Source organism: Trachypithecus francoisi, unplaced genomic scaffold (genome assembly GCF_009764315.1).
Source record: "Trachypithecus francoisi isolate TF-2019V2 unplaced genomic scaffold, Tfra_2.0 Lachesis_group12, whole genome shotgun sequence".
Classification (NCBI taxonomy): Eukaryota; Metazoa; Chordata; class Mammalia; order Primates; family Cercopithecidae; genus Trachypithecus; species Trachypithecus francoisi.
This window is the reverse complement of record NW_022681457.1, coordinates 100,308,202-100,316,022: the sequence shown is the minus strand read 5'-3', so window position 1 is coordinate 100,316,022 and position 7,821 is coordinate 100,308,202. Positions and strand designations below refer to the sequence as shown.

Here is a 7,821-nt window from a genome sequence, read left to right as displayed (position 1 = left end):
GGTGGCAGCGCGGGCGGCGGCGGGGACCCAGGCTGGGAGCGCGGCGGCGCCGGCGGGAGGCCGAGCAGGGCTCGACAGAGCAGGTAGGAGGCGTCTGGTCGCCGGGGCGCCCGGGGCTGCGAGGAGTGAGGAGCGGCCCGGCCTAGGTACGGTGGCTTCCTGTCCACCTGCCGACCGCGCTGGGCGAAGGAGGGCCAGGGGGTGGGGACGAGGGGTCCCCAGTCTCGCCCCCACCTCTGTTGGAGGAACTGGGGTCTGCGCGGGAGGGCGTTGGTCCGGGGTGGTGGGAGGGAGGCTGACCGTCTCCAGTGGGTTTCCTTGTCCTCTCCTCACCCAAGCCTCTGGCGGAGGGGCCAAGGCTCGCTGGAAGAAAAGGGGGTCGACCTTGACCCGGCCTGGAGATGCAGGGAGCTTTTACCCACTTGGGGCCTTGTCCGCCTCATCTGTTAAATGGGCGCCTTGATGGGTCGGCCCTACGCAGAGGCCCCTCCGGAAGATCTGCGGTTCAGCGAGATGAAAAGCCATGGCAGAGAAGGAGCCCAGGGCTCTAGTTCCCATCCGCCGCACGTTTGGAGAGGCTCGGGGGTCACTCATCCAACTGCGCTCCTGAGGAAGGATGCAGAGACCGCTCCAGTTCTCTGGGTATCCTTGTGGGAGGAGGAGATGGCTGTGTCAAATTTGAAGGCTGGATTAGAGAGACCAAGGCAGTCCTTGAGTCTGGGAGAAGATTCCGGAAGCCTCCTTGGAGGAGGTGGCATCTGAGTGGGGCAGGGAAAGGAAAGGTAGTGGTTAGGACCGCACTTTGGAGTCCCTGCTTTACCCCTCAGCCAAGGCCGTCCAACAGTCTCGGGCAAGTCCACACTTTTCTCTATGGTTCAGTTTGATGTGCTCCTTAAATGAAACAATTTCTCTGACAGATTAAATCGGATAATTCAGAAAGTGCTTAATACAGGGTTGGTATATAGTAGGCACTCCATAAACATAAGCTGTTAATGCTGCTAGCAGCTGCTTGGGAGCAGGGATGATTCCTATTTGGTTCACCCAGATATCCCCAGCACCAGCACGGTGTCCAGCACGCAGTAGGTCTCAATACATATTTGTCCAATGAATGAATGAGTATGAAGTACAATGCTTGACACAAATAGTGAATTTACAGATGGCTGGTTCTAAGAGGTGCATATGGATACCAGAGACAGTGGTCTAGGTGGATGGAACAGTTATAAGCATAAGCTCAGAGCAACAGATTATAGACAACCCCTCCTATGGTGCATGTGTGTATGTGTGCATGTGTGTAAGTGTGTGTGTGCACGTGCGTGTGTTGGTGGTGGTAGTAGAAAGTGACAGGCACAGCCGGAGCACCGGGGTAGAGAAGGGCACTGGAATCCTGAGTCCTAGCAGCCCATGGGAGTGGATGATGGAGCAGGAACTCTAAGTAGACCAATAGCTTTACTCATGTCCTCTAAGTGGGGAGATGGGAAAGAAAGTCGGTCAAGAGACACCAAAGGGCCATGAATACCTGGTGGGAGGGGCAGAGGAAAAGGGAAGGGGCTTCCCATGACCCCTTCATGGCGTGGGGCATTCTTCACCTTGTCCCTGCCGGGCTCTTTGCTGGCTGGGGCCGAGGTGAGCTGTGGGGAGGCAGCATGGTGCCAAGCCAGCCAGCCACGGCGTGTGCGGTGAGCTGGGCATATAGTGAGCTGGGCTTGAGGAACTGGCTGGGCTCTGTGGGAATCTGGTGTAGTGGTTTCCTATCAACAGCTTATCCCCTGGGCCATTTCCTAGGCTCCATAGCACCATGTGGACTGTGGCCATTCCTGCCTGGAGCCAGGAAGGAGCTGTATCCTTGAGGTAGAGCCACTCTAAGCAAAGCTAGTTTTAGTTTTATGACGTCCTGGCAGGCAGCTGCAGTGGGTTTCCATCTCCCTGGGTTGACCACGAATATGTGAGAAGCAAAGGTCTAAAGTGGAGGTGGAGACTGGAGGAGTACATCAACGGTCAGGAGGCGCTGGACCCCCTAAGAGGGCCAAGTTCGAAGCTTCTCCTTGTAACACTTTCCATAATTGCCAACAACCCTTGTTTAATATCTGTGTTTTGCCCTAAGCTCTAGAAAAGCAGGAAGCAAGCCTGCCTTTCTTCTCACTGTGTCCCCACCTAGCATGGCGTCTGGCTCACAGGAGGGGCTCAAGGAATCCATGTGGAATGCATTCACCCAGGCTGAGGGACGGGGCTTTTGGCTTTGAGAGAAGAGATTCTGACTGACCACGAGCTTCTTGTTTCATTGTGTGGTCCCCCCACTGTCCCCACCCCCTGTCTCACATTTGGTACCTCCACTCTCTCTCCCACCATCACCAATGCCTCTTCTCAGAAAAAGATCTAGTGCTAGACCTTGACACCCGAGGGGGAGGCCTCACACTATCTCGCTGTTCCCGGAGCTCCCAGAGGAGAAAGTGACGTCCAAGCTGAACACCCCCCACATCCTGTTGCTCCTGGGACACAGGGTCACGGTGTGTTAGAGGTGACAGGGTCTCTACAGGGAGCAGAGCACACTGTCACTCTCAGGGTTTGCAAACCGGAATCTGGATGTGATGTTCAGAGTCATGGAGAGCTGGGGAAGGCCATTTCTCCTCACTCCAACTGCTTTCCACACTCAGCGGTGCAGTTCTCTGGGAATTGTAAATGCAGCAACACTTCCCTTTATTTTACAGTCTTCCAATAAATTGGGATGAAAGGTTAAAAAGAAAAGAAAAAGAAAGGTAAAGTGGATTTTAAGTTGCCCAATAAACTCTTTTAATTTCTTAAAAAAAAAAAAAACCCTCATGTATGATGAAAAGAAAGACCCAAAATTACATCTATTCTCCTGACTTTTAAAAAGATATATATTTGATGTTGAAGAGAAATATCCAAAACAGAACTTCTGTAACTTGGGCTAAACCTGTTGCTGGCCAGAAATGCCTGTGGCAAGATGTCCACTTTGCACGCTGCTGTCCAAGGGCCTCTGAAGTCAGCCCGGAAGCAGCAGCTGGTTTGTTTCTCCTGGACAACCTCCAAGCCTTGTTCTAGTTCCCCTATGGGTTTCCCCATCACCATCCATCCAGTCTCCTGAGGCAGTCGTTGGCACCTCGGCCCCTGGAGTCCTGCTCTTTGCTTTGGGACCTAGCAGGATGGATGTCTTGCTGTTTACACTGAAATGAATTCCTAATCAGAAGTATAGATCCCATGTGGGCAGGAGGAGGCAGGAAGAAGGAAGGGGACTGAGTCAAGAAAAGAGCCAGCAGTGAGTCTCGGTGGATTCCTGAGCAGCGCAGAGGTGTAGGTGAAGCTGAGGGGGTGGAACCAGAGCTGGAGCTGGAGAGTGGGACGTTCTCATGTGGTTTGAAATTCCCCGAGGTAGTGGCTGCAGTTTAGTCTAAGGAAGGAACAGAGGGTGTGCCAACCTCTAAGACAGAGAAGCCTGTTCTCTAGCTGGGCTCAGGCCTTCTCCGAGGGGCCTCCTGCCTGGGCTGGACACACCTGAACTATGGAAGCCCTTGTGGGGCCGGTACCTGCCTGGGGCCTCTGGGCTTGGAGGGCTTTGCTCCAAGTAACAGCCCCGAGGAGGCAGAGATGAGCAGGGTGTTAAGCCCTGTACTCTGCCTCAAGCCACATCACCTCTCTGAGCCTCAGTTTCCTAATTTAACCAGAGACGACAGTACCCTCTGCAATCACCTATTAAGAATTTGTGGCCAGGCGCGGTGGCTCACGTCTGTAATCCCAGCACTTTGGGAGGCTGAGGCAGGCGGATCACAAAGTCAGGAGATCAAGACCATCCTGGCTAACACGGTGAAAACCCGTGTCTACTAAAAATACAAAAAATTAGCCAGGGCCGGGCGCGGTGGCTCAAGCCTGTAATCTCAGCACTTTGGGAGGCCAAGACGGGTGGATCACGAGGTCAGGAGATTGAGACCATCCTGGCCTACACGGTGAAACCCCGTCTCTACTAAAAAATACAAAAAACTAGCCAGGCGAGATGGCGGGCGCCTGTAGTCCCAGCTACTCCGGAGGCTGAGGCAGGAGAATGGCGTCAACCCGGGAAGTGGAGCTTGCAGTGAGCCGAGATCCGGCCACTGCACTCCAGCCTGGGCGACAGAGCGAGACTCCGTCTCAAAAAAAAAAAAAAAAAAAATTAGCCAGGCGTGGTGGCAGGCGCCTGTAGTCCCAGCTACTCCGGAGGCTGAGGCAGGAGAATGGTGTAAACCCGGGAGGCGGAGCTTGCAGTGAGCCGAGATCGGGCCACTGCACTCCAGCCTGGGCAACAGAGCCAGACTCCACCTCAAAAAAAAAAAAAAAAAAGTTTCCCTTTGCCTCCGAAGAAACTTGTGACTGGGGAGCTACCTTTTGGGGCAAACAACCTCAGGATTTAAAAATTCCTCCCAGAATTCCCTCATTATTGGTTCATTCATTTGTTCATTGACTTGGCCCACCTCTTCAGTGCTTGCTAACACCTGCACTGGGAATTCAGAAAGAGCTCTTTTTGCTGCCTGTCTGGTTTCTTGCACACCCCAAAACACAGTGGCCTTGCTTTGAAGTTTTCATCTGTTCCTCCCCCTGGGGTATTTCCTTAGTCTGCCGTGTAATAAAAAACAAATGTGGGCCCGGGGTGGTGGCTCATGCCAAGGCAGGAGGATCACTTGAGCCCAGGAGTTTGAGACCAGTCTGGCCAACATAGGGAGACCCTGTCTCTACAAATAGCAAAAACTTTAGCAAGCGTGGTGTTGTGCGCCTGTGGTCCCAGCTACTCAGGAGGCTGAGGTGGGAGAATCAAGCCCAGGAGGTTGAGGCTGTCGTGAGCCGTGATGGCACCACTGCACTCCAGCCTGGGTGACAGAGCAAGACCCTATCTCATAGAAAAAAAAAAAAAGCAATCGTGCGACTTCCCCTCACTGCTGTGCCCAATCCCATGACCCTCCTGGAGGTTTCCTAAGGTTTCAACTTGTAGAGAGGAAAACAAATGGTTAACTTGCTTGCCGAGAGCTTCTTAGGTGCCCACACAGTGCTAAGTGCTATACAAGCCCTGGCCCTTTACACCCCAGAGATGAGTATTATTGTTCCATGGTGTCCTTGGGGATACATTCTGACTTCCCTGAGCCTGGGGCAATTTTGCCTTCATGGGCCCCATGCCCCATAAGAAATATTTAAAATCATCCCGGTGCAATGACTCACGCCTATAATCCCAGCACTTTGGGAGGCCAAGGAGGGCGGATCACCTGAGGTCAGGAGTTCGAGACCAGCCTGGCCAGTATGGTGAAACCCTGTCTCTACGAAAAATACAAAAAAAAAAAAAATAGCTGGGCGTGGTGGCGGGCACCTGTAATCTCAGCTACTTGGAAGGCTGAGGCAGGAGAATCGTTTGAATGGGGAAGGCAGAGGTTGCAGTGAGTCAAGATCGCACCATTGCACTCCAGCCTGGGTGACAAGAGTGAAAGTCTGTTTCAAAAAAAGAAAAATATTTACAATGATATTTATACGACTGCATGGGTATATCAAAACATCTTCTTCAACCTGAAAGTCACTTTTTCCTCTGGATTTTAAAAGAAATGAAAACATTTTTTGTGAGCCCCTAAAAGTACTCTGGGCATGATGCCACCTGCACCTAATGGAGACATGGGTCCTCCAGCCAACAAGAAAAGGGATGAAACTCCAGCCTGGCCCAATGCTGTGGAAGCTCTAACCTCACAGTACTGCCTTCAGCAAGAAAGAAGGAAGGGAGGGGCCAGTCACAGTGGCTCATGCCTGTAATCCCAGCACTTTGGGAGGCTGAGACGGGCAGATCACCTGAGGTCAGGAGTTCGAGGCCAGCCTGGCCAACATAGTGAAACTCTGTCTCTACTTAAAATAAAAAATTAGCCAGGTGTAGTGGGTACTCACCTGTAATACCCCTACTAGGAATGCTGAGGGAGGAGAATTGCTTGAATCTGGGAGGCGGAAGTTGCAGTGAGCCGAGATCACACCACTGCACTCCAGTCTGGGGACAAGAGCGAGACTTCATCTCAAAAAAAAAAAAAAGGAAAGCGGGGAGGGACGAAGAACTGGAGAAGGAGACCAGTTATCCAAAATCTGAACACCTTTAATGATATTAATAGTTCCTGCTAGAAAATGAAACTTGGGCCGGCCGGGCGCGGTGGCTCAAGCCTGTAATCCCAGCACTTTGGAAGGCCGAGACGGGCGGATCACGAGGTCAGGAGATCGAGACCATCCTGGCTAACATGGTGAAACCCCGTCTCTACTAAAAAATACAAAAAACTAGCCGGGCGACATGGCGGGCGCCTGTAGTCCCAGCTGCTTGGGAGGCTGAGGCAGGAGAATGGCGTAAACCCAGGAGGCGGAGCTTGCAGTGAGCTGAGATCCGGCCACTGCACTCCAGCCTGGGCGGCAGAGCGAGACTCCGTCTCAAAAAAAAAAAAAAAAGAAAATGAAACTTGGTATGTTTCTTTGCCTTGCTGCTTTTTACCTCAACTTTTTAAGAGCCACGCCCACTCAATCCTCTTTCTTTGAAATTCTGAATGTTCTGTCTCCTAAGGGTAACTGGTTTGCCCAGAGGATGAAAAGCAATTCATTTATCTTTTTTCTAAACAGCTCCAAGTTCCTCATTCCCAGTAACAGCGTCATTAGTCACAGTAACGACAACAATAATTAACATTTTTGAGAGCCTTCAACATGCCAGGCATTCTACGAATCACTTTGCAGCCTTGTCTCCTGATAAACCTTAGGAACCCTATAAATTAGTGCTATTATCATCTCCGTCTTGCAGATGAAGAAACTGAGGCTTGGAAAGACTAAGTGAGTTGCCCAGCTGGCAGTGCCAACATGGATCCAAGTCTGTTAGTTTGTTGTCAGACTGTAACCTCCCTGAGGGTGAGGACTGTGCCCGGTTCCCCACTGTCTCCCTATCACCCAACACAATGCCCGCCACATACCAGCTTTCAATGTGGAATGAACGAATGCTTGACAGACCCCAGAGCCTGAACTCTTGCCCTTTCCACTGTTCTGTCCTTCAGAGAAGCTCACCTGCTTCGGGTCCCCTGCTCTTTGTCTTGAAACAATCACTGCCTGTCACTTTGGTGCAGATATTGGCAGCTACAGCCCTGCTGGAGTGAGGAATTATAAAAACAGGCAAGGGATCAGGCATTGACTTCCCCACTAATACCCCTAAAGTCCCATCCCCACCCCCAGCTGGGAGAATCTCCCAAGCAGAGTCTACCTCCTACTGAGCCTGCTTTTCTCTGGGAACGTAAAGGTGAAGCTTGCAGAGTGCCAGGCAGAAAAGCCAAGGATGCTTGCATGGCTTCCTGCCCTGGGGCTCATCCCTTCCCCTCCTTATGCCCTTTCTCCAGGGCACATTACCAGACAGAGAGCTGGCATCCCTGGGGGGACATGAACTCACCTGCTGGAATAATTAGACACTTGAGAAGTGCAGCTACTACAAAAGAAAGATAAATCAAACCACATATGCCATTCAGAGCAGAATTATTGAAGCAGATGGACCAAGATTTTAAAGTAAAGCATGATTATACTTAAGGAGATAAAGGAAGAAATTCATGAAATAATGTAAGAACAAGAAATCACAGGCACTTCCCTTTCTCAGCTATCACTGAGAAAGCAACAGTGGCCAAAATGAAATTCAGTGACTTGGCCGGGCATGGTGGCTCACACCTGTAGTCCCAGCAATTTGGGAGGCTGAGGTGGGCAGATCACCTGAGGTCGGGAGTTCAAGACCAGCCTGACCAACAGGGGGAAACCCCGTCTCTACTAAAAATACAAATTAGCCGGGCATGGTGGTGCACG

The 7,821-nt window shown here is 51.6% G+C and overlaps 1 protein-coding gene across 1 annotated transcript in view; it reads left to right on the top strand.

Annotated features, from left to right (window-relative positions):
• The first annotated feature begins 20 nt into the window (after positions 1-20).
• The window catches only part of NCMAP (non-compact myelin associated protein), a 52,856-nt gene continuing 45,055 nt past the window's right edge, over positions 21-7,821 (top strand). The window contains exon 1 of the mRNA XM_033227801.1: positions 21-83. The gene's annotated coding sequence lies outside the window, so the exon portion shown is untranslated. The remainder of the gene's footprint in view (positions 84-7,821) is intronic.